This window comes from Lytechinus variegatus, chromosome 11, assembly GCF_018143015.1.
Source record: "Lytechinus variegatus isolate NC3 chromosome 11, Lvar_3.0, whole genome shotgun sequence".
NCBI classification, from domain to species: Eukaryota; Metazoa; Echinodermata; class Echinoidea; order Temnopleuroida; family Toxopneustidae; genus Lytechinus; species Lytechinus variegatus.
Genome location: NC_054750.1, coordinates 27,787,582 through 27,815,561, shown reverse-complemented (window position 1 = coordinate 27,815,561; position 27,980 = coordinate 27,787,582). Strand labels below are relative to the sequence as shown.

Here is a 27,980-nt window from a genome sequence, read left to right as displayed (position 1 = left end):
CTCTCTTCAGTACAAAACTGCTCTACAAGAGAGTCTTGTTAAAATACAAAATATTACAATATCATACAATACAAAAAAGAGTAAAACATTACATATGACATACATAGAAAATGCAATCAACTAAAACAACAACAACAACAAGTAAAACCAGCATAATAAAATATTATTATTATTATTATTACTTGTTATTTGTACTGCGCTTTTCCCATTAGGCCCAAAGCGCTTACAATGAATAAGATGTACTATTTTAAAAACTACGAAGTATTAAAGAGATGAGTTTTCAATGACTTTTTGAAGATTGCTTATGATGGAGACTGTCTAATTATTAGTGGCAGGTTGTTCCAGGATTTTGAAGCCGACACCATAAAAGTTCTGTCACCAGCTAATGTACGAGTTAATGAATATGTGAGGCGAAGGTGATCACTGGCCGATCTAAGAGCTCTAGTTGGTCTATACATATTCAAGCAGTTACTTAAATACTTAAAAATAGAGTACTACATCAAAATCAGCGAAGGATGAAGACAAATTATATCAACAACTGCCAATTAACATGGTTATCGTCTATAAATACATGATTATGGAAGTCTTGTTCTTGATTTTTTTAACAATTTGAATCAAATTTTGAAAATGCTAAATAGGTAGACGTATACATATTTAAAAGATACATATGATAAAGATGAATACCGAAAAACATAGATTACAATACAACATGAAAAAAAGGTTATTGGGTGTTTTTTAACGCTTTGGAAGGTACGCCGATGCCTGATTGTGTCTTTTGGGGGGGATACTCATTGAGTATCCCCCCAAAAGACACAATCAGTTCTCCCTTGATTTAAAGTTCTCCCTTGATTTAGCACGTACCAGTCAGTGTCAAAATGAGGAGATCGATGACTTCACCCATTCACTATTTTTGTTTGTATTTTATTATATATTTATTGTATTTCATATGAAATATTTTAATTTTTCCTTCATTATCATTTAAAACATGGTTTGGTTTCTCCCTGAACATGTAGAAAATGCATTTTTGTAACATATTCTGATTCACTGAAGAGTTTCTTTACTGACAAAACTGCAAAATTTAGAATATTATGTATTTTCTCTAGTATACTAAAAAAATACTGATTGTGTGACATCAACGGCTTGCAAATTTGCATAATACGCCTGTTGCGCATACAAGTTTTTATAAGATAGGATAACGTTTTTAATTGGTTAAAAATCCCCCTTCCCAATCTTTTAAGGATTTGGAAAGCTCAGTTTTTATAGGGCTCAGTTTTTTAAATACTGTAAGGCAATTTTTAAGAAAAAGTCAATTTTTTTATAATCTTATGGCCATTTTCTCAAATTCAACCTCTGTTCTTGAATTATTTAAATGTAAATGCAAGTTATGATAATGATTTCAAAATGTGTTTTAACAGAATGAAATGTCCACCCAAGTGCTTGTATGCATGAATAAATGATATATGCCAACGTTTTGATAAAAAATATGTAGTTGTTGAGAAACTTCAAAATAGCTGGCATTTCTGCCCAGTGGCGGGTCTTTTTACCAAGCAATAATAATACACTGCCCCACTCTGCTTATTCGTGCTGGGGATCTTCAGTGTGATCATTTTTCACCTAAGATTTCATTATTTCACAGAGTTACATGTAGGTATATATAAATGTACCAGATCTAGCTCTATGGTGATATTGTGACAATTAACTTAGATTTTGAAGTCTCTCCCATTGAAATATTGTTTACCCCAACAACTGGCATTTAGCTTCAAGCGATAACCTGAACTGGTATGAAAATACATAAATATTCCAGTAAGGGTCCGAAGTGTTTTCATAAGTATTTTTGATTGCATGTACATGCAATTGCCCTGTAGTTTTAAATCATTTCTATGATGGCTGAAAATACCTGCCAAAAAGCTCAAAGAGTAGTATAAATCCACTTACCTTGTCATGTTTAGAATGGTAGCATGTAGCTTTTGGCTGCATGTATACATGTAAGTAGTGCAATATACTGTCAGTATTGTATTACACAACGATAGCAGAAGATCCAGGATTAGCGGATTGTTTATGTGTGGGGGGGGGGGGAAGGGGGCCCAAGGGGATTTTTTTAAGCCTTAAAGGCCCAGGGGGGGGGGCACTTCCATTCATGAGTGGATACCATGCACGACCATGAGATCTCAAAAAGCACCCTAAACACGTATTTTCCATATTCTTAAAATGCACCCCTAAGTATTGGCGTGTGAAACCCTACCCTTCCCAAGTATTGGAAACAAATGATACTCTTGGCAAGTACTTCCTGAATTGAACCCCTAAACAAGTACAGGGATATTTCAATGTTATATCAAGTACGTCAGTCGTCGGTTTTACCTTTACCTACATCATTAGGTTTAGTACAGCCCAACTCGCGCAAATCGTACTCTAAACACATAATGTAGACTCCTGAAGTACATCCTTTATAAAACATTTTAGTCTTGATTTTTATACCTTCGCAAATTTGACCCTAATCACGTAGCTTTCCTAGTGAAATAGATAGCCTTTTTTATTATTTTAGTGTTTTTTACACCCTTATCTTGAAAAAGACATTCTTTTTACATGTTTTTTTTTGGTCGCGCATGGTATCCGCTCATCAATGTAAGTGGCCCCCGGGCCTAAAGGTCAAAGGTCACCACCATTTTCAGAAGCAATTTCAACTCCAAATAAAGAGGTGTACTTGTAAGGTTACCATCATTTTCGAAAGCCCTTCCCAGTCAAAATATTTTCTGACAAGCATAAAAAAGTCCTCAGTCCAATCATCATCTCCCCTTGACTTGGGGAGGGGTGGGCAGGGAATAATTTTTTTATTCTCCTTTACTTAGTTTTACACTTTCTTTGGAGGGGGGGAGGGGACAAGAACCTGGGCTTTCTGCCCATGGATCGGCTGGTTGAAAACAGTGTTTTATTTCCCCAAAATCTTTTTCTGCTTACAGTTTGTCATCTGATCACCGCAACAAATGCAACTGACAAGCCAGAGTTACCAAAGATTCTCTATGAAGATGACGCCTACCGAGCGGTTCTAGAGGCGTTATCTCAGGAAGGTGAAAATGTAGGTGTTTATGGAGAAAACAAAGGTAAATAAGAGATATTTTTCCTTATGTACAATATTTCAGCACCTTGTCATATTGACTTTCTGGTCCCCAAGAAAGCTTCAGCATCTTACTCTTCAAAACTACCCCACTCTCAGACTTCCTTGTTGCCTTTAAAATTATACTTCTCTGTCACATGTAACAAAAACAAAATCATGTCAAACAAGTAGTGCATGCTCTGGAGTTGAATATATAGGTATTCATATACTGCATTTATAGTGAGGTCTTTTCTCATGGCAACTTTGCAGCTGCTCCGGAGCTGCTGCAGATTTGCTGTGAGACGGCAGACAGTCAGTAGGCCATCTTGCGTTAGACTACTCCAGGGAAATACTGCCTTGTATAAAAGCCACTGAAAAATAAATCACTGTTGCCTAGCATCAGCTTGGCAGCTGATTCAAAGTTTTGCCAGTATAAATATGTCTAGCAGCAATACCGCACCAACAGTGCATCAAAACTTGGGTTTGTTTTTGCACTTTTTAGCCTGGCCAACAATAGTCATGTGTATTATTTTCAGATATAAAAGTTATGAGGTGATGTGAAAGAAATGTGTCATTTGCTGCAGAGTTATTAAATGCAGTGTTAATACGCCATGGCAATTAGATGCGCTGTTGATGCAGTGTTTCATTGCCCACTGTAAATGCGTTTGATTCAGCTTTTAGCGGGATGGAAGCTCTGTAGTAGTCTTGCAGGCAAATTCAGAATCCAGTGTAAATGTAGCACTAAATTTAGAATTTCTCAAGTGGATTGTCTATTACCAAGGCTGTTGGTGGAGATAAGATATATATTACAAGAAAAATGTTATAGCAATGAATGCACATTTTGTTACATTAAAAGGTAATAAGCATGCTTTGTGTGTTGTGTAAGATTGGTAATTACTTGTGGGAGATCAACAAATCATTCCGTTTAAAGTATCCATCGTTATAATAAAGTGCTTCATTGGTCCATCACAAAGGCAGTCCAATATTATATGCAATGAAAGCATTGCAGTAATGTGAGCTGATGTCATTTCATTGGTAACTTTGTTGACACCTGCATGGACCTATGGGACTTCGTACTAAAAAAGCATGTTAAAAATCGTTGTTATATCCACTGGACAGGCCATTTCATGCCGTATAACCAATTGCGCTATTAAAGGAAAGTGCATCTGATGTTTCTGATCAATGAGAAACATTCTACGACTCATATTATATAGCCTTTTATTTTGTGTAAAAAATCAAATATTTCTTCTATTTTCATTTTGAAGTCTTATTTCATTTAGATTTAGTTGTCATTGAATGTGACTAATCCTGAAATACTATTCGGTTCTGAGTTTTAGGGGTTGAACATATCCTTTGGTATTCAGAGATTTTTGTAATGATAAATTGCAATTTAAATTACATTCTCTATAAGCAAAGGTCTAGATGCATTTGTGCATGCTAAAGTTAGGGCTTGATATTATATCTTTTGATTGCAGGCAAATTTCACTGAAAAATAATTTGAGAATATAATTAGAAATGTGAAAAACAAAGAAAATATGTTGAAATGGAGAAATATTATAAAGGAAAAGAAAATGAGGCACAATAAAGGACATAAAGGAAATACTTTAAAATTTTGGATGTTTTTAAAAGAATGTTTGAACAGAAGTATTTCGAAATTTTACTTGCTAAGTTGACCCAAAATCTATTTATGCATTAGTTAGCATATTTAATATTCCATCTTGATCACTCAGATAAAGTGCCAAGATCTTAAGTTGAGGGGGGGAGGAGGTTATCTGCTCAGCTCACCTCCTCATCAAACCATCCACAATAAAATGAGCGAATCGGGGATCAAGATTGTGATTTTTCTTCTTATAATGTAGGTCAGATGTTTTTTATGTGTTCCCTCTCTTCTGATTGCAGAGCTGAGAAATGAAGCAGAGAGTTTGGGCCGGCCAATCACACTCATTCGGCAAGGTGGAAGGCTCGGGTTGACAATAAATCCACCGCAAGATGATGACCCAACTCAACTTAGATAGGGTTAAACGAAGATGAAATTATCTTCACGTAGCTGTTTAACAAAGATAAAATTATCCTCCTGTAGCTGTTAAACGAAGATGACATTATCTTCATGTAGCTGTAAGAGGAAGATGAAATTATCTTCATGTAGCTGTGTTAAACGAAGATGAAATTATCTTCACGTAGCTGTTTAATGAAGATGAAATAATCTTCACGTAGCTGTTAAACGATGAAATTATCTTCATGTAGCTGTTAAACGAAGATGAAATTATCTTCATGTAGCTGTTAAACGAAGATGAAATTATCTTCATATAAGCTGTTAAACGAAGATGAAATTATCTTCATGTAGCTGTTAAACGAAGATGAAATTATCTTCATGTAACTGTTAAACAAAGATGAAATTATCTTCATGTAGCTGTTAAACGAAGATGAAATTATCTTCATGTAGCTGTAAGAGGAAGATGAAATTATCTTCATGTAACTGTTTAACGAAGATGAAATTATCTTCATGTAGGTGTAAGAGGAAGATGAAATTATCCTCATGTAGGTGTTAAACGAAGATGAAATTATCTTCACGTAGCTGAGTAACGAAGATGAAATTATCTTCATGTAGCTGTAAGAGGAAGATGAAATTATCTTCATGTAGCTGTTAAACGAAGATGAAATTATCTTCATGTAGCTGTAAGAGGAAGATGAAATTATCTTCATGTAGCTGTTTAACGAAGATGAAATTATCTTCATGTAGCTGTAAGAGGAAGATGAAATTATCCTCATGTAGGTGTTAAACGAAGATGAAATTATCTTCACGTAGCTGAGTAACGAAGATGAAATTATCTTCATGTAGCTGTAAGAGGAAGATGAAATTATCTTCATGTAACTGTTTCACGAAGATGAAATTATCTTCATGTAGGTGTTAAATGAAGATGAAATTATCTTCATGTAGCTGTTAAACGAAGATGAAATTATCTTCATGTAGCTGATAAACAAAGATGAAATTATCTTCATGTAGCTGTTAAACGAAGATGAAATTATCTTCATGTATGAGGAAGATGAAATTATCTTCATGTAGCTGTAAGAGGAAGATGAATTTATCTTCATGTAGCTGTTAAACGAAGATGAAATTATCTTCATGTAGCTGTAAGAGGGAGATGAAATTATCTTCATGTAGCTGTTAAACGAAGATAAAATTATCTTCATGTAGCTGTTAAACGAAGATGAAATTATCTTTATGTAGGTGTTTAACGAAGATGAAATTATCTTCATGTAGCTGTAAGAGGAAGATGAAATTATCTTCATGTAACTGTTTCACGAAGATGAAATTATCTTCATGTAGCTGTTAAACGAAGATGAAATTATCTTCATGTAGCTGTTAAACGAAGATGAATTATCTTCATGTATGAGGAAGATGAAATTATCTTCATGTAGCTGTAAGAGGAAGATGAATTTATCTTCATGTAGCTGTTAAACGAAGATGAAATTATCTTCATGTAGCTGTAAGAGGAAGATGAATTTATCTTCATGTAGCTGTTAAACGAAGATGAAATTATCTTTATGTAGGTGTTAAACGAAGATGAAATTATCTTCACGTAGCTGAGTAACGAAGATGAAATTATCTTCATGTAGGTGTTAAACGAAGATGAAATTATCTTTATGTAGGTGTTAAACGAAGATGAAATTATCTTCATGTAGGTGTTAAACGAAGATGAAATTATCTTCATGTAGCTGTTAAACGAAGATGAAATTATCTTCATGTAGCTGTTAAACGAAGATGAAATTATCTTCACGTAGCTGTTAAACGAAGATGAAATTATCTTCATGCAGCTGTTTAACGAAGATGAAATTATCTTTATGTAGCTGTTAAACGAAGATGAAATTATCTTCATGTAGCTGTTAAACGAAGATAAAATTATCTTCATGTAGGTGTTAAACGAAGATGAAATTATCTTTATGTAGCTGTTTAACGAAGATGAAATTATCTTCATGTAGCTGTTAAACGAAGATGAAATTATCTTCATGTAGCTGTAAGAGGAAGATAAAATTATCTTCATGTAGCTGAGTAGCGAAGTTGAAATTATCTTCATGTAGCTGTTAAACGAAGATGAAATTATCTTCATGTAGCTGTAAGAAGAAGATGAAATTATCTTCATGTAACTGTTAAACCAAGATGAAATTATCTTCATGTAGCAGTTAAACGAAGATGAAATTATCTTCATGTAGCTGAGTAACAAAGATGAAATTATCTTCATGTAGCTGTTAAATGAAGATGAAATTATCTTCATGTAGCTGTGTAACGAAGATGAAATTATCTTCATGTAGCTGTTAAACGAAGATGAAATTATCTTCATGTAGCTGTTAAGCAAAGATGAAATTATCTTCATGTAGCTGTTAAACGAAGATAAAATTATCTTCATGTAGATGTTAAACGAAGATGAAATTATCTTTATGTAGCTGTTTAACGAAGATGAAATTATCTTCATGTAGCTGTAAGAGGAAGATGAAATTATCTTCATGTAACTGTTAAACCAAGATGAAATTATCTTCATGTAGCTGAGTAACAAAGATGAAATTATCTTCATGTAGCTGTTAAATGAAGATGAAATTATCTTCATGTAGCTGTGTAACGAAGATGAAATTATCTTCATGTAGCTGTTAAACGAAGATGAAATTATCTTCATGTAGCTGTTAAACAAAGATGAAATTATCTTCATGTAGCTGTTAAACGAAGATAAAATTATCTTCATGTAGCTGTTAAGCAAAGATGAAATTATCTTTATGTAGGTGTTAAACGAAGATGAAATTATCTTCATGTAGCTGTAAGAGGAAGATGAAATTATCCTCATGTAGGTGTTAAACGAAGATGAAATTATCTTCACGTAGCTGAGTAACGAAGATGAAATTATCTTCATGTAGGTGTTAAACGAAGATGAAATTATCTTTATGTAGGTGTTAAACGAAGATGAAATTATCTTCATGTAGGTGTTAAACGAAGATGAAATTATCTTCATGTAGCTGTTAAACGAAGATGAAATTATCTTCATGTAGCTGTTAAACGAAGATGAAATTATCTTCACGTAGCTGTTAAACGAAGATGAAATTATCTTCATGTAGCTGTTTAACGAAGATGAAATTATCTTTATGTAGCTGTTAAACGAAGATGAAATTATCTTCATGTAGCTGTTAAACGAAGATAAAATTATCTTCATGTAGGTGTTAAACGAAGATGAAATTATCTTTATGTAGCTGTTTAACGAAGATGAAATTATCTTCATGTAGCTGTTAAACGAAGATGAAATTATCTTCATGTAGCTGTAAGAGGAAGATAAAATTATCTTCATGTAGCTGAGTAGCGAAGTTGAAATTATCTTCATGTAGCTGTTAAACGAAGATGAAATTATCTTCATGTAGCTGTAAGAAGAAGATGAAATTATCTTCATGTAACTGTTAAACCAAGATGAAATTATCTTCATGTAGCAGTTAAACGAAGATGAAATTATCTTCATGTAGCTGAGTAACAAAGATGAAATTATCTTCATGTAGCTGTTAAATGAAGATGAAATTATCTTCATGTAGCTGTGTAACGAAGATGAAATTATCTTCATGTAGCTGTTAAACGAAGATGAAATTATCTTCATGTAGCTGTTAAGCAAAGATGAAATTATCTTCATGTAGCTGTTAAACGAAGATAAAATTATCTTCATGTAGATGTTAAACGAAGATGAAATTATCTTTATGTAGCTGTTTAACGAAGATGAAATTATCTTCATGTAGCTGTAAGAGGAAGATGAAATTATCTTCATGTAACTGTGACAGGAAGATATATATATGTGTGTTTGTTTATCTATTTATTTGTATTGATTAATACATATTAAATTACATTTATACAAATGTATATGCTGTTTTCACATGTTTCCTTTTTATTCGCTCAAGTAAACTCAGTTATGGAAGGAATAGGAGTGTGTATTGGACAAAGATCAATAAGTGAGATAAGTGGATGACTGAGTGCAGATATGTGATAAAAAAATTCTAAGAATGAGAAAGGTGACATTTTAAACAAAAATGAACAAGGATTCGTTCATTTTGAAAAGATTTATTGTTTCAAGCTCCCCCCTCCCCCATTTGAAAAATACAGATTAAGGGATGCAATAATATTTTTTAGGAGTGGGATCTATTCTCACACTCTACATGGTATTTTGAATCTTTATTTGCACTCTTTTCCTTAATCTAATCTGACCACGTAAGGGGATAAAATCCCATTATACAGTATTTTATAAGAAATTAAAGGAATCGTTTTGGACAAGCTCAGAGAAGAAGAGATTATTCTAAAGATGTTGTACTAAAATGCCATCATGATCGCTAACAGGTATGTGCATGGCGCTGTGGCTTAGCGGTTAAAGCGCCTGTCTAGTAAACAGGAGATCCCCGGTTCAAATCCGGGCAGTGCCTATTTTTTCATTATTCGGCACAGTTAGGATTTATCTCACTCCTTGTTGTAATAATGTTAACCGATTTCAAAATCATCACAACAGCCAACCGATAATCTCTGTGTTATATATATTTTTTTATTTTTAGGAGTGAGATATATTTTCCCTCTTCCTTTCATGCAACCCCTCCCTTTAATCCTGATCCACGCACCCATGCACGTAAGACGCTGAAGTCTAATCCGGACATAAAATGGGTTCCAAAAAAAAACTTATCAAACTTTACAAGCACACTACACAAATTCCACTCGGTCAAAATTAGCAAAACTTTGACACAGCTAGGCTGGCTTCAATAATCTCTACTATAAGCTCATGTCAATAATTAAAAGATAGGTTTAATCACAAAAAGTCTGTTTTTGTAGCCCCTCAAATCATTTTGGTTCTGGAATCCAATTAATGAAAATTAGATGGGATCAAACAAACTTACCAGTTTATTAAAGTTCACAGCATATGACCATTGGCATGTTTAATTGATTGCATCAATAATTAAGAAGTTACTGAAGTTAAACACACCTATTGATGTCAAATTATGAATGGACTCAATAGCAGTCAAACAAAGAATGGCCGTTATAGGCTTCATAATCACATTTCTATTTCAGTGGTCTTTCTTTTGACATTTTGTGACTTAAGATTTCGGAACCTATTGATCTGAGGGGATACAGCTTCCTTCCATATTGAAACGTGCTTAGTAAAAATATTGAAGCTGGCCTGAGTCAAAAATTTATTCATTTTGAATCAGTGCAATTTTTGAAGCGCGCTTGTGAAGTTTGATAAGTTTCTTTTGGAACCCAGGGGCCGATTGCACGAAAGGGTCTTTCCAAAGACCGTCTTTCGTGTCGCCCATCTTTTATGATGCGCTCTATGCGGGATATTTCTGAAATGTATGATAAACAAATAGAATTTGTTAGTGAGCATTTTAATCAATTTGTATACAATTTCATGATATAACACATTAGTTTGTACTCAAAGATTTTGTTTACTATAACGGATTAAACGGATAAAAAACGTTTGCAGGTAATTTATTTAAAATGCGTTTCACATGGCGCATTATAATAAATGGGCTACACGAAAGATGGTTCTTGCAAAGACACTTTCGTGCAATCGGCCCCAGTTTAGTTCAGTGACACAATGATGTAGAACCCAATTCCCATTTTCAAATGAATGAAATTGTCCTGGAAAGCTGACGAGATTAATTTGGAGATCAATTCTGTAAGTGGCGCTGTGGCTTAGCGGTTAAAGCGCCTGTCTAGTAAACAGGAGATCCCCGGTTCAAATCCGGGCAGTGCCTATTTTTTTTTCTTTGGTCAGCACGAGGATTTGTTATCTTGGCCAAGTGGTATCTTGGACATATCACGTTTCTGTATTCATTGTTTTTCTTTTTATTTCTCAAATGATAACATATTAAATATTATGTTTTTAACGAAATATCAGATACATAGGCAAATCGAAAGAAAGTTGTAAAATTTTCTGTCTTTCACGCCGGACATTAATATTATGATACATGTAGTATCGATATAGGGACTTAAGTGTCAATATCTCAAGGCAAAACATGAAAATAAGATTTTCCAAACATATACACAAAAATAGGTTGCATTTGATTTTTTACTTACTGAAAATGATAGAGGGCGACTGCCCCTCCCCCATCTATCTTGAAAGTGTCCTTACACTCTTAAAACAAATCAGTCAAACTGAATAGACCAGTAGTCAGCTGGGTGCAACTGATATGGAAATAACTGATAATCACATTTCTGACATATATTATAGTCAGAAATAACTATGTTCTAGTAAAATACGACTAGAAAACAGCCGGAAAACAGTAAAATTTGACTTGAATAACAGTTGCTCTCAGCTGACCCTATATTAACCAGTCATTTTTGACTGATTTGTTTTTTAGAGTGTATATCATATGCATCACCTCCTGGGGATCAATCGCAAACATTCTGTTGCAATTTTACAATTGTATTGTTTGTTTGTTTGTATTTATTTCCATATAAAAAGATAAAATATATACATGATCTATTTAACATAACATACAGATGGAGGATGGCCCATTTCAGCGGTATCAATAAGATACCACTGTTCTTCCATGGGGTCCTTAAAACATAAATACATGCATATGAAACAATTATACAAATTATACACAAAACTTAATCGAATGCATGAAAAGAATTGATTGATCACTTATAACTATAGCTAATAAGAGTACACTCCTTATTTCATGGAGCAGATTAGCAATCATTCGCAAATTATTGCACAGCATATGCTTGATTTCAGGAGCAAAAATAGACTTGCAATTGATCGCAAGTTTCTTGCAACGCCCCATAAGTAACACAAACATAGTCTGCTTTTCAAGAAAACTTTCTGAAAATAAAAATAATTATAACACAAAAAGTCACACAGATATCGGCGGCACATGGGACTTTGCCCCCCCCCCCCCTCCTTCATTCCACCATTTTCGCAGGAAAATGTGTATTGTTCATTCTTTGTTGGATATGTTCTCCTTTTTTTATAATGCCTTGATGTCCTTCACGGGGGGGGTAGAGTGCATTTTATTCTTTTAGGAGTTAGGTACCCCTTCCATGCACTCTTAAATGGCGAAAACCCGGGGCAAAGAAATTGGAAACTTTGTGCATCCCGTCCGACCCCGCCCACGTAAGGCATTGAACCGCACTGACCGTTAGAGTTCAATGACGTAATAGCCTTTGTAAATTGCATGCAATTGTTCTGGACAGGAGCTGACGAGGTTAATAATCTGGAGATAAAAAAATTGGTCCAAAACTTTGCCTCGCATTTCCGTAAGCGGCGCTGTGGCTTAGCGGTTAAAGCGCCTGTCTAGTAAACAGGAGATCCCCGGTTCAAATCCGGGCAGTGCCTACTTGTCTTTTTTTATTATTTTTTAAATAAGTCAACGTAGAAAAAAAAGCCCCTATCCGATTAAGCGCGAAGCTTTGTGATACAGATCGAGGTCACGTGGATAAAAAAAATGACCTTCCTTAATCGTGGAATTCTATTGAAAATGGAGATAAAGAAAATCTATCTTTTGGGATATACTTTGACTTTTTTGAGCTATCTTTTTTTTTATTATTCAAAAAGAGGCAACTTATGTGAAAGCTAGAAGGGGAAAGGGTGTTTTTCTATTCACTTCAAGAGAATTCAATCGTAAACATGTGAAAACTTTAAAGCAAGTCAGGAAAATGTAGTTTTAAAATGGCCTACACAATCTAATGACATTCCATAGGAATAAAAGTAAGTTAAGTTAAATTCCTTACTTTGATCTTAGTTGAAATTGTAATGTGTTTGCTGGGGTTCGGCGTCGCATGCGTGGCTTTATGTGCAGTTTACAACGCAAACCACAATTTCCATATTTCCATTTCTTTTTCCTGTCCTGATCCTAAATAAGTCTGAAATCTGACTGACATATTTTCTCAGAAAATAACATAGTTCTTCGTAGAACTAAGTTGGTTAATTGGGATGCTTCATGTCCGCCCTTATTAAATCTGTATTTCAGTTCTTATTGTCAAATATCAGGGGTAGATGTGGACTTGTTTAACGGCAAAGCTGCATCAAAATTAAGCCAAATACCGTACCATATAGCCAGAGCGGGATGCGGACTTTGATATCGCCGGTGCCAGCCGGCTGCGAAATTGCCGATGTAGGCTAGGTCATTAGGTGTTGGAAATTAATTGTCAAACAAGCTTGAGTTGAAATTTGAAGTTATAGGCCATGGGCCTAGTACTGATTTTTCGACACCGCTATTTCAATATAATTATCTGCATTTAAAATGAAATGAAATTAAATCTAAATGAACTGAATCTGTTTGGAATGATATTGGTAGATTTTGCCATGCTCATGGAATGATTTGACTTTGAGACAGATGTTAACGTTTTTCTTTTTTTAAATAAAAGTAAGGCCCTAGGATAGGTCTAACTTAGATATAGATTTGAAAAAAATAAAATTCTAGATCTGTCTGGTTTGACTTTTTTTCTACAAAGATTTAAGTTAACTTTATTTTAGTTCCTGGCTGGACCATTGGACTAAAATATAATTAGCCTAGCAACGGAGTTTAATGATTCTTTTTTTTTTCGGGGGGGGGGCAACATTTCTTTGTCAGGGTTCAAACTGCTCAATTGTTTTTTGGAAGGGTTGAGAAAATTTATAGTGCCCTATTTTGAATTGTTTAAGTATAAGGCTAAGCAGAGAGAGCAGCTGATCCAATTGATTTATCTTTATTGTCCTCACTTGATGTTATTTGTGGTGAAAGGCAAAGGGTCATTTAAACCTGCCAGCAAGTGAGCTAACCCTTTTTTAAAATAAAAATCAAACTTAAAGAGGAACTCACTTAACGTAGAGATTCAAATCAGACATGTTTATAGACGAGTGCAAAAAATTTAACGATTGTCTCGCACTGATGAATGAGCGAGAGCCATATTATCACACAAATGATACCGGTAATTATCCTACATCTGTCAAAGCTGGCTTGGTGTATATATATATTGAAGATTGACAAAAGACCTCACTATAGTAGGCCGCGTATGCTTGAACCATTTAGTTTTTGGTCAAGACCTGCTTTTTTCTAGTTGGAAATTGTGAAAAAAATTATTTTAAGAGAGGAATTTTGTTTATCACTTTTGAAATTTTTAACTGTAAAGTATTGCATGTATATTGAATTGCAGATCCAATGGGATCCAGTTCTTAGCAGTCCCAGCCTAGTCAGAAGTACAAAGTCAAATACCATTTGCACATCACCAAGAGGTACAATCTGATGAGTAACAGGATATCTGATCTAAAAGCTTGCCAGGTATGCTTGTTTTCATAAAAATATAAAAAACCTATTTTTTTCTGAATCATGTTATCCCATAAAGTAAAGCTCCATGATGAGATAATATTCTTTTGGATTCAAATTCACCAGTATTTCCATTATCATAGACTTATCATCAATGTGTACTTCTTGTCCATGTCTCTTAGCTATATTTATCATACACAGATTCACTTTAAAACTCAGTTACTCTGAAGACAGAAATAAAAAAGGACAAAATATTGAGATTAATCTTTCGATATATATTTGAATGGGTTTTCACACTTAATAAAAAAAGTTATATGAATAATGATCTATAATAATGATCTATGATTTTTATCTGGCAACATAAGTTACTACATGTGCATTTTCTAAATAATATTGCATGGAAGAGTAGGGGCTCATAAAAAGTTTAAAACTTCTAAATAAACTGGACTAGATGAGTAAGAATAATTTATATCAGCAGCTCATTTTGTTCCTTTCTCTTTTTGTTTACTATATGCAGGTTTCACAAGCTGTTTGAGTATCACCATGGCAGATCAAGAAGAAATATGAAGGCCAGGTTCATAACAAGCAGTTTCTTCATTGCAATTACAGATTTAAAAACTTGAATGAATTTAAATAAATGTGTCAATACATATTGAATGCTGCTTAAACTACACATCTGTTGAAAAAAAAAATTAATTGGAGTATAGATATTTAGGTCCATAGGTTTCACACAAGATTAAAATATTTTTCCAAAGGGCACACTTATCCCCCCCCCTTATTAATGTTCTAATCATCTACATGTAGTACTTATAGTAGTGAAAGCACTTTGAATAATATAAGTAGTTTGAAAGGGATAGGTTGTATTCTGGTAATCTAAACAATGCAGAATGGGCCTTTACTGAGGTCTGGGCTATGTAACATACATGCCTACAGACATATAAAAGGTGATAAGAAATAATTTTCATTGAAAAAATGTGCATAATAAAAAACAATGTGACAGAACAAAGGGCGAAGAAATCACTCTCAGTCCTGGACCCCAATTCATTAAAGGGGAAGTTCACCCTGAAGAAAACTTTGTTGTAAAAATAGCAGAAAAATTAGTAAGAAATATTGGTGAAGGTTTCAGGAAAATCTGTTAAAAAGTAAGAAAGTTATTAGAGTTCAAAGTTTTGGATTTGTGACGTCATAGACGAGCAGCTGCCCCATGTGTTATGTAATATAACATGCATGAATTTCAAATTTTGTATGGTTCCTGATGACTTAATTTTGTTTTCTATTCATGATCGGGTATGAAAATGATTTGTCTATTGATACACAAAAGGTAGAGTGAAAACCATTTTCAATTTTCTGAGAAAATGACATTTATTTGATTTTTTACCATTCGCTATGTATGAATGCTGCTCGCATATGACGTCACAAATCAAATAATTGAAATTCTAATAACTTTTTAATTATTTGATGAATTTTTCTCAAACCTTTGGCAATATTTTTTATTATTTTTTCTGCTATTTTTACAATAAACTTTTTGTCAGGGTAAACTTCCCCTTTAAGACTAACTACTATTCTAACTTTGAAATTCTGGTAATTACTATGGAAACATTAAAGCAACAGATCAAAATTGGGGTTCCCATGCTAGTTCCTAGTTACATTTGGGGCCAATTTACCATAATTGAAGTCCTTATGAAACAAGAACCTCTATGTATTGCTGGACATTAAGCTGTTGAATTCATTTTTGGGGGAAGTGAAAAGTTGCACTATTTTCGTTTTTTTTTCGTTTTTAATCTGTTTGTTTTTGTAACACTGTATTGTCGATGTCCCATATAATGAACTAGATTAGCTCTGAAAATAAAAAAATTTGTTTGAAATAGAACACAGCTCTAGCAGCACTTGACAACAATAGACAATAAGCAATTTTGTTACTGATTTTCTAATGTGCAGATTTGGGAAGGCACTCTTTAGAGAAATGTGGCAATGTGCTCCCCTTTTTTTATGAAGTGTCCCCGATTAGATTAGCATGCTATTTCTTGTCAGCAAATGCTGAAAAAATGATTTGATATTTGAGTAACTGACTTTGAGAGAGAGGTATATCGATAATCTTTTTATTAATGGCATACTTGATGCCCCCCTTACATTGACTATGTAAGGCTTATAAATAACTCTGTAAGTGAATATACGTACTTATTTTTTCAATTTTTTTTCTCTAGATTTTACCAAAAAAATACATCCCCTCTCTTGTAATATCCTTGCAATTTCTTTTGCACTCATTATAGGCATTTTGCTGATGTAATTTGATGCTTTGGTGAGAAAAAAGAGAAAAAATATTTTTATCATGTATTAAAAAATTTATTAATTAATAAACATTTTAATTTCTAATCTTGATATTCGTGATTTAATTAATCCACCAATTTATATTCCGTGAAAGATATGTGATGAAGATGTTATTGCTACCAAACTGTGTTGTGATGAAATGGTACTGAAGATTACTTCTATATGACTGGAATATGATGGTGCTACTGATTGATTGATTGATTGATTCTGTATGTCGGGTATCCATGGGTATAATACTAGTACAACAGGTATTTAGTATCAAAATAACAAAAATCTTGCGTGGCAAGATAGCCCATAAAAGCCATTGCAACATGGCATACTGTGACATTCAGGTGCAGCCGAATTAAAGACATGAATGAGTTTGATTTAAAAGTGGGATAGAAATTAAAATGAAATGAGAATTGTTTGCTCGCATGATTATGTGGAATGTGTGTGTGTGGAAGAGAGAGAGGGGGGTGGAATCGATAGAGAAATATAGGGGGTAGGCAGGTACAAAATTTTCATTTTATTTGGAAGTGACCTTTAAGATAGCCTTGATGAGAGCAAATACATGGGGGGGTACTGGGCTCTCTTTGCTCCCATCCTAAACTCAGACTTTAAAAAAAAAACTTCATAAGATTTGCACCAGATTGTTCATTTCAATTTCAAAATAAAGACAAAATGACCTGATTGCTTTCTTGCTCAGATTTTTTCTCATCATTTTAAGTATCTAATATGTGTGGCTATTCATGATGTGTAATGAAAATAATGGGCGGTGATGAACACCAATAGAGCAAGCAGAACCCTAATAGTCTGGTCAGTTAGCGGAATTATGTGGACACGGTGGACAAAAGCGTGATTTTTTCTCCAGACCTTTGTTTATGTATAAGAATTAAGAATGGGGTATGCTCCAAAAAATCTGGCTGCAGGAACAGTGAAAAAATGGGTGAAAATGTCAGAATTTATGAGTTCAGATTTGTCTGGTATATAGACTAGCGCTAGTGCAAAACTCAATAGCAGTGCATTATTTTGCATTGAATTAGTTCTTGAATTCAGACCCTTTTTGAACAGATCTTCTGTTTGTCCTCGCATCACAATGCACCAAATATCTGAATGAAGATGCTAACCAAGCCGAAGGGTGACGGTGGAGGGGTTGAATGTTGGTGTGTGTGTACATATTTTGGTCTTGGGGTAAAGGTGTGCAAGACACATTTTTTGCATGTGTTGGAAATTGTGTTGCCATGGTAACAGTGTATTATTGCAAAAATAAGGTAAAAATCTTGCAGTTAGAACCACTTCCTCTGTTTTTAACCGATTCTCATGAAATTTGGCACACACATTGGTCTTGAGGTGAAGATGTCTAAGACACACTTTTGTGTGTCTTTCAGAAATCTTGTTGCCATGGTAACAACATATTATCTGGTGAAAATTGGGAAAAAACCTTACAATTCAAACTGTTTCATCAGTTTTCAATCAATTCTAATGAAATTTGGCACACACATTGGTATTGAAGTAAAGATGTACAAGGCACTTTTTGTGTGTTTCAGAAACTGTGTTGTCATGGTAACAAAATATCATATGGCAAAATTTAGGTAAAAAACTTGCAATTTGAACTACTTCATCAGTTTTGAACCAATTCTCGTGAAATTTGGCTCACACATTGGCCTTGTGGTAAAGATGTGCAAGAACCTTTTTTTTTGCATTTGTCAGAGAGTGCATTACCAGGGGCCCGTTGCATACAACTTTTTACCTGAGAAAACTCTGGTTGCTTTTACCAGAGTTTTTGCCCTGTGTTAAAGTCAATGGCAGAAATCAGACTAACCTTAGTTTTCAGTTTTTACCAGAGTTTTCTCAGGTAAAAAGTTTTATGGAACGGGCCCCAGGGTAGCCACATATGATAGCCAGAAATGTAGGAAAACTTATTGTGGATCAAACTTCCTCCCCTGTTTTTAGTCAGTGCTCATAAAAATTGGAAGAAATATTCATCTTAGGGTAAAGATTCATATTGAATTCTAAATGTCTTCTCTGCATTAAAATGTGGGGATATTAATCACCTTCATTAATATTTCTGCCGTGGGGGGGGGGGGGGAGGGGCAGGATTAGTCCTTTAAATCTGACAAAGAAGGTTAAAGGCAGTGGCCATTAGAAACATAAAAATGATAAAACACTCTTAAAAAACGCATCCCCTTAAGGGCATATAGGCTGGAGGTACACTGGGTGAATATGAAACCTTCCGCTGAAGCAGAGGAGTTCCAACACTGGCAAGCAAAACAAAATGTGTACCCCGTCTACTTTCAACAGCTGATTTTCCAAACCTTAGTTCCACCTCCCCAAGATGTGCACCCCTCCCCATACCACTTTTAGTTCTACTTCCCCATGCTCAAACCAGTCTACACCTTTGTCCCTCAGGGGTCAATGCATTTTTAAAGCTAGACATTACTCTTTTGGGGGGTGGGGTCTTTAGAAAATGACCTCATTAAAATTACAGTTAAAGGATTATGACTAGGAACTTAACCCCCCCCGAAAAAAATAGGGGGCTGATAATACTTTTTAGCAGAAAATGCCCCCCCCCTTCAAAGGTAAGAAGAGTCCTTTGCACTTCAGACCATTCATTTGAAGCTTAATGCATTCTGATTTGATAAAAAAATTGTTTACAGTACCTAATTAACCATTGTTTATTTATATTCTCCTACTCAGTCTTTTATTCATATTCATATTCCGTTCCTACTCTTTCTTTTTAACTTTCACATCACTCTTGATTTTGAGCTTCACCATGCCATCTCCTTCTGTTTCCTATCTGCTGTCTCTCTCTAAGTAATTGTTTGGTAATAAATAAAAGTATATTTTTTCTGACATATTTTATAGTGTACCTTTCATCATGCAACTAATTATTATAGAAATATAAATACATACAAAAACATCTGCACTTGTTTTAGAAATTCACTTGCAAATCCATGACTCAGTAACATACCATATCAAAAATATACCTATGTCAGTGTGCACAATAGATTTTAGCCTTATATTTTCTTTCATTCAATTTTTTTCAGTATATTTCTGTGACAGCCCCTGCTTCATGCTTCAAATAAAACATTGATTAATTGGACACCGGAAACTTTTTTTTTCAAAGCAGAATGTTTGAGGCTTTAAATCAATATGCTGAAGTGTAAAGGATTTCCCTTTTTTTTTTTGGGGGGGTTAAGTCCTTAGTCGTTATAATTTCATTTTAATCTTTATGTGGCAATTTTCTAAAGCCCCCCCCCCAAAAAAAAATGTAAGGGGTGTTTTTTTAAGACTGTTTAAGTTCCTCATGGTCATGGCCTTTAACCTTCTATATTTTTATGTTGTCAGTTTAAGGACCTTCTCCGCCCCCCCCCCCCAAAAAGAAGCCTATAAATATTATTGAAGGTGATTAATACCCTGCGCTATTATATGACGTTATAAGGGGAATCAAACCCTTGTTTAAAATAAACACTTGTTTTTAGAGGAAAATGAAAAATCAGACAAGTTTATAGGTCAAAGTTTGAACAATATCGGACAAACCATAACAAAGTTGTGAACATATTAAAGTTATAAACATTGGTAATCACTATACCCATGAAGACTTCAAATTGACCGCATATGTGATGTCACAGTAATTTAAGAAGGCAAGGACCACTCTTCCATGTACTGGAATAATTAATTAGCTAAAATTTCTTTTTTCAAAAGTTTTACTTCAAATTATATCTTTCTTTCATGAGGACATAAAACATACTACCGGTTTATATTACGGCGCCAATGGAATAGGGATTTAGGAGAAAACCAAAAATCCTGATAACTACTAGTCTTATGGGAAAGTTTACATAATAGAATAATTTACATAGATATACATGTACATGTTTTAAAGCAACCATAACTATATTCCGCTTGTCCGATTTCTGTAAAACTTTCACCATTCTTATTTTTCTCCTTTTCCATGCACACAACATTATGACCAAGGCTTGATTCCCTTTTAATACTGAATATGAATCTTTACCCAAAATGAATATTTGTGTCAACTTTTATGAGCACAGGCTGAAAACTGAGAAGTAGACTGATCCACAATGAGTTTTCCCCATATTTTTGGCTAAATGTGGTTACCAAGGCAATGCACTCTCTGACAAAAGGTTCTTGCACATCTTTACCTCAAGGCCAATGTGTGAGCCATAATTATTTCATGAGAATTTGTTCAAAACAACAACAACAAAAAAAACTGATGAAGTAGTTCAAATTGCAAGGTTTTTACCTAAATTTTGCCATATAATATGTTGTTCCCATGGCAACACAATTTTGGAAACACACACAAAAATTGCCTTGTACATCTTTACTTCAATACCAATGTGTGTGCCAAATTTCATTAGAATTGATTGAAAACTGATGAAACAGTTTGAATTGTAAGGTTTTTTCCCCAATTTTCACCAGATAATATGTTGTTACCATGGCAACAAGATTTCTGAAAGACACACAAAAGTGTGTCTTAGACATCTTCACCTCAAGACCAATGTGTGTGCCAAATTTCATGAGAATCGGTTAAAAACAGAGGAAGTGGTTCTAACTGCAAGATTTTTACCTTATTTTTGCAATAATACACTGTTACCATGGCAACACAATTTCCAACACATGCAAAAAATGTGTTTTGCACACCTTTACCCCAAGACCAAAATATGTACACACACACCAGCATTCAACCCCCTCCACTGTCACCCTTCGGCTTGGTTAGCATCTTCATTCAGATATTTGGTGCATTGAGATGCGAGGACAAACAGAAGATCTGTTCAAAAAGGGTCTGAATTCAAGAACTAATTCAATGTAAAATAATGCACTGCTATTGAGTTTTGCACTAGCGCTAGTCTATATATCAGACAAATCTGAACTCATAAATTCTGACATTTTCACCCATTTTTTCACTGTTCCTGCAGCCAGATTTTTTGGAGCATACCCCATTCTTAATTCTTATACAAACAAAGGTCTGGAGAAAAAATCATGCTTTTGTCCACCGTGTCCACAAGTAGGGCATTTTTGACGCTAACAGACCAGACTATAAGTTCAATCCTACTTATGAATCTCTTGTAAGCTTCCAAAATGTCTTCCAGGGAAATATCTAGCAAATAAATAAGGGAATTAAAAAAATTATTGATGTAGTAATAATCGCGAAAGAATTAAAAATATGTAAACAAGAAAAGATGAATAAACAACTGAATACCTTGAGGGGGTGAACGGGGAATGATCAATATGACATGAATTTACCAAAGACGCAGCTGTATGAATAAATTTCATATTCAATCACGTCGCGTATTATGCTAATTTGTGACAATTTGCTTATTTGCATATTTTACGCTGTGCGCGCAGGCCAATTTATGACCACGCCTCTGTTTCGCTGGTGTGCCATGAAGTTGCGGTGTCCATAGCCTTGTACGCGAAAAATGGGAGCAGTGTGCACTTTTGACCTTCCAAAATTTCCCCATGTCTGGCCGGATGCAGAAGCGGAGTTTCACCAAAGACCTTATAATATATTACTAGACCGAAAGCTGCGCGCGCGTTCAGCACAAAACAAATGAGATTAGGCTCCGCCTACCGCGATCATTTGAAGACAAAAATAAGCCCCCATTGACATTCATGAGCGTAAATATATTCATAATCCACCCTTTTAATTGGCTAAGAGCGTCATTAATACGCGATTTCCCCGATTCTTTGTCATCGATACTAGTGGTATCGTGTTACAGAATTAATTATTCATTTGACCTCATTACGTCATCTAATTTATTCATTCTGAAACTTTTCTTTCCACACAAAAATGGACCTACGAACACTCCGGTGAGTACGGTACGTATAAATTGATATAACCACATGAATTCAGTGGACTATTTACAAATTTCACACTGTATTTTGTGATCTTAGGTTATTTCTCTACCAAATTAGAGAGTTTGCTATCATTCTTCTGTTAAAGGAGAGCAGAATTTGGGCTTTGAAATTGAAGTTAGATTGTCATCGTCGCCCAGTGCAGCCTGTATGTTGCTTGCAGTGTTGCGGTTATGCCGCTGTGTTAATCACAATTCACATGTATTTTGTACGGGCTCCTAGCCGATGGGGCATCGAGAGAAATTCGGGCCGGTTTGGTTCACCTCCAATTAACAAGGACCAACCCACGATTGATTAAAACAAGAAGAATGAAGCTTCTTTTTGTACACTGTAACGTTAGATCTAGAGGGAGATCTGCATCTATCTTCAGTAGATCGAGACTCAGGAATATAAACTGTGAAGTGGAGTGTGGATGAAGATACTGTCATTGATTAGGATCTAGACTAGGCTATGGCTATGTCAATCCTCACTTGTCTTGGGATATCAAATTTATTTTGCATAACTTCAGGCTTCTGCATTTAGCCCCCATCCATTTTAACTTAGGCCCTTCTGTTATTTATAAATGTAGTTAGACTCTGTCTTAGAAATAACTAACAGACCAAAAGCTTCAGTCTCTGTTTTTTGGTTGTTCCGCTGAACTGCATTGGCTCACTCACATAGTAAAATGTCTGAAATTGTTGAATAAATCCCCAGAAACAATGGTTATTCCTGTCTAGGAAATTAACAGGCTGCTCTGCATGTTTGTCTTATTATCATTAGATCTAAATAGGCCTAATGTTAGATCTAATTTCTAACTTGGTTAACAGAGGATCTAGTGTGGCTTCCTATGTCTTTAGACTTAGGCCTACTTTACTTTTATTCATGGATGCTTTCTAGGCCGACCTAATTAAAATCTAGTCATCTAACTTATATTTTCCCAACCCTCGACGCTTACCCCAGGGTTTATGATCTAACGTTAGGCCTAGATCTGTAATTTAGGCCTAGATCTAGGTCTAAACGATTCCATTTAGTGATTTACATGTACGAGTATGACTGTCAGTGTCAGTGGACCAAGGACTAGATCTAGATCTACTCTTGGTCAATAATGGCAATGAAGTTTAAACTTTTAGCCAGGAATAAAAGTCAGACATCAAATCGATCTCGGTTTAGAACCAAAGCATTACTTTCTAGGTCTAGATAGATCGAGAGTCCATCGTTACTATCTAGATCTAGACCTACGAGTAATTTAGATACGCAAATGCTGTTGCACAGCTCTGAGTCTCGGACTAGATCTATACTTTCTTACAAATAGATCTAGACCTAGTGCACGAGATGTAATTATGTTAAAGTCAAATGAAATAAGATTCGGAAATAAAAAGATGCAGATGCTTTTTTTTTGGGGGGGGGCAGACACGTGAAAAATTTTAGAGAAACCTAAAATTCAGAATGCGAGGGCCAGAAGTGACCATATTACCTAGGGCAGTTTTGTGCATTTCTAAAGTAAAATTGAAGGATGTCATGCAATTCTTTTTTTTATGAAGGTTTTCACATTTCAGCACTTACCCAAATCCCTCCCCTATACATGCGGCCATGAAAAAGATCACTTCTTACTATTGTAATCTCTTTTCTTTCACAAAAGGTTGAGTTTAAAGAACAAGAAAAACAGTATAGAGGTCTACCTATATGGTTCAAGATGATGATCATAAGTGCATGCATCATTTTGCAGATTCTCATCCAGGTATAAAAGTTAAACTTACCCATTCAAAATTACAGATACATTACATGCATTGAATATTAACCATGTTTACATCAAATAAAAATAACCTGAGCCACAAAGAGGAAGGATCTGTAATGAATATACACTTCTTAAATATACAGGCTCTCGAGTCTAAAGTTGAACCAATGTCAAAAGTTATGTACCTTGGGAAAATTTATAAAATAAGGTCATGTCCTTTATCTACTAGTAATTAAATGGCCTTTTTATTTCCTATTTGTTTATAAATATTCATATTTCATGTTTCGTATTTTATAAAATTCATTTTATTCATTCTTTAGTGTGATATTCATATTTCATATTTGTAGATGTACGATTTTTAAAAAAATCTTGTTTTACATTTTGTCTAATAGGATGATGCAGTTTGACAATTTCCATGGAGGTGATTGATGATGATAAATAATTGGTGAAGTAGGCCTAATAAAACAGCGACTGGACCACAAAGAGAAATACAAACTACAGCAGTTATATGAGTGAGTGAGTGAGTTAGTTAGTGATTATTTTTTATAATGGAGGTTGTTCACATTTTTTTGGCAACAAATAGACCTGCCTTTAAAAAACCCATTTCAATTTTGTTTTTAGATTATAGTTAGTGTCGTTTTTAATTACAGATCAAAATATTCTGTGCAACAAACCATATCAACTTTAATTCTGACTATTTATATAATTTACATATGTTAATTCATATATTCATATTTACGAGAAGTCTCTGACATTTTTTCATAGAGTACATGTAGTTATAATGGAGAGTAGTATGTACACTGCATAGAACAGGTTTAAGTGATATATGCTTTATAGAAGTACAAGTTTATAAGTAGTAGAAGTAAAATTTCCTATGTTATGTGTTGAAGAAACATATATGCATAGTCTCACTTTTCTTAAAACATTTATGTTTTATAAATCATGACAATTTTAATTTAAATTAATTGATTTTCTTTCTCTATTTTCTCAATCTGCAGGACTAGTGTAACAGATGTTTTCATTCAAGAAATCCAACAATTCAACATTGAAGACTTAGGAACCACATGATGAAGATGGAAAAGTTTTTTTTTCCAATTCCAATTTAAAAAAAAAAATATCACAACCCAAATTCATTAAATTTCTTGTTCATTTTCATTAAAACTGGTTGCAAAAAGAGAAGCTATAAACATACAAATAGGAGCGGCAGATTGAAGTTGAAAGTGGGGGGGGGGCACAGGGAAAATGCTGTTTTATGTGAAAAGTTTTAAGTTGCGAGCGAGCTAAATTTTGACATTTTAAAAACAAAAATTTTGTGATTGATTTTGCCTTTGACAAAATATTCAAAATGATGTATTTCACTCTTTGCTTTGCTTTTCTTTTTTTTTCTTGGTCGTGATTTTTTTTTGGAGGGGGGGGGGCAAGAGCATTGACGGCGGAAGGCAAAAAATTTAGGGGGTCCACCTGAATTTATCCACCTAAATCTTAGAAGGGACCACAAAGATTTCCAGCAAAGAAAAAAGGTTGTCAACCACAATTTTAAGGGGGGGTCCACCTGAATTTAGGGGGACGCAGGAAAAAAATTGACTAGCAAAAAAGAAAAGATTCTCAACAAAAATTTAGGGGGGGACTGTCCCCCACCTCAAATTTAGGGGGGACAGGTCTGCCCATCCTGCCGCCTATGGGCAAGAGTCCTTCAAGCCCCCCCCCCCCCTCCATCTGTATGAAATGCTTATACCCCCACTCATGAATTATTAAATTTAATGCACAAAGGATTTTCTTCATAAGTATATTATAGAAATGAAAATATTGTTTTGATGTTTCAAAGGGCACCTCAGGTGAAACGGGCACAGAACAGTTCTTTAGGAGCACTTTTCTAGGAGCCACAAAGGCACTGGCCACGAAAAAGGGCACTTCAAGAAAGCTATAAGGGCACATTGTAACAACAGTAACACAGAGGTCCTCAGGGCATTTTGAAGGGCAGTGATAAGCACTTGAGGGGTCCTCAGATGGAAGGGCACAAACACGATTGGACATTTTGGGAAAGCATATAAGGGAGACACTGGTACCAAACAGGTTCTCATCTGATGAAAGGGACACAGTACACGTTCGTGAGGGGGGATTTTACTTGCATAAAAAGGCACTTTTCAGTGCTTCAAAAAGTAGGGGGAACTGTGCCCCCCCCCCAGCATACAAAAAAAAAACATTTTATTTTGGTTCAAAGTATTGACACTCCCTTAAGAAAAAGGTAAAGATTTATCCTCTGATAATATGATATTTTTTCTGGATAATTAATAAAATTCACCACTAACCAGAGAATGCCTACATGTCTTTCATTTGTGTTCATATATTTGTACAAAGCTAAAATGAAAGGGATTTGGAATTGGCAAATTTCAAACTGGGATGGAGATCGAGAGAGGGAAAGAGTGATGTTTGGTTTGGTTTTATTTACCGTATAAAAATCACAATAAAATACATTGCACAAGATATGATATTAAATATAAATATATAAACATGCACATAAAAATATACGGATGGATCACTCTATTCAGAGCCATTGATATAATGGCTCTGTTCTTCCTAGAGGTCCAGTCAAGGTAACATGAGAAAAGATAATAGATTAATGATAACACGTATTTAAAATATTACTAATTAAAAAACAAAAAATACAAAAAAGCGAGTGGTAAACAAAATAATAATTATTAGACTCAATTACAAAAAAAAATATATATATATATCCTAACCATTCCTAAACATGTACTTAAGGATACTTTAAACCTTAATCCCCCCTGTCAAACGTTTACAGATCAAAGGTTTCTATCCATTTATCATTAAGGCCAGTTTTAAATAAAGTGAGTGTGTCGGGTCTGCGAAGATAAAGTGGGAGTTCATTATATATTTTCGATCCACGATAAGAAAATGTCCGCTTACAATAATTAGTCTTTGGTTTTGGCAATACAAGATTTCTAACATTTCTTAGAGAGTAAATACTTTCTTTGTGAACGAGATTACTTTGTAAATATTTCGGAGCTAAATCGCGAAAAATCTTATACAACATTATATACATGTGTTTTTTACGCCTAGTTTTCAGGGTTTCCCAATTTAAAAGTTCGTGAATTTGGAATATAGATTTGTGAGTGTAAGGACTTATTCCGAGAAGTGGGTTGAAAAGAGATGAGAAAGAAATGGAGGGGCACATGTGAAGAGATAATTTAGAGGGGGTGGTAAGAGAGCTGATGTTGGAAGTAGAAACAAAAGGGGTGGAAGAGAAATAAGACGAGATTTATGGAAAACAGGGGGGTGTTTCATGAAAGGACTTGTCAGACATTTTATCCGACAAATCCCATTTTATCCGACAGTTACCATAGGAACAGTGCCTCACAGCCAATCAAAATCATGGAAAGATGTCAGATCTGACATCTTGTACGTCGGATGAAAATATTGATGAAATGCCCCCTGGAGACAGATAACAAGTGGGAAAAGAAGAAGGAAATATATGAAGAGTTAAGTGGCAAAAGGGGCTAGGGCCACTCCAAGAAAATCATTTTTTTATTCTCCAATAATGCAATATTCTTATGCAAAAATAAATTTTCATGGTACCCTACCATGAGAAATTTAAAATTGGGTATAAAAGAAATCTACTTATCTTCATATTTTTTAAGATATTATTTTCCAGAAAAATTATCTATGGACCTAACCCCTTTTGCAACTAAACTGAAATTGACCTAACCCTTTTGAAAA

General features: G+C 34.5%; 1 long non-coding RNA gene and 3 other non-coding genes across 4 annotated transcripts; all 4 read left to right on the top strand.

The window, feature by feature from the left end:
* The first annotated feature begins 9,456 nt into the window (after positions 1–9,456).
* Positions 9,457–9,529, top strand: TRNAT-AGU. Its single transcript has one exon. It is a non-coding gene; the product is annotated as a tRNA-Thr (tRNA).
* A 1,250-nt stretch (positions 9,530–10,779) lies between these two features.
* Positions 10,780–10,852, top strand: TRNAT-AGU. The gene has a single exon. It is a non-coding gene; the product is annotated as a tRNA-Thr (tRNA).
* Positions 10,853–12,365: 1,513 nt separating this feature from the next.
* TRNAT-AGU lies at positions 12,366–12,438 on the top strand. Its single transcript has one exon. It is a non-coding gene; the product is annotated as a tRNA-Thr (tRNA).
* Positions 12,439–12,780: 342 nt separating this feature from the next.
* LOC121424468 lies at positions 12,781–14,974 on the top strand. Its single transcript, XR_005971386.1, has 3 exons — positions 12,781–12,810; positions 14,238–14,362; positions 14,865–14,974. It is a non-coding gene; the product is annotated as an uncharacterized LOC121424468 (long non-coding RNA).
* Positions 14,975–27,980: the final 13,006 nt, after the last annotated feature.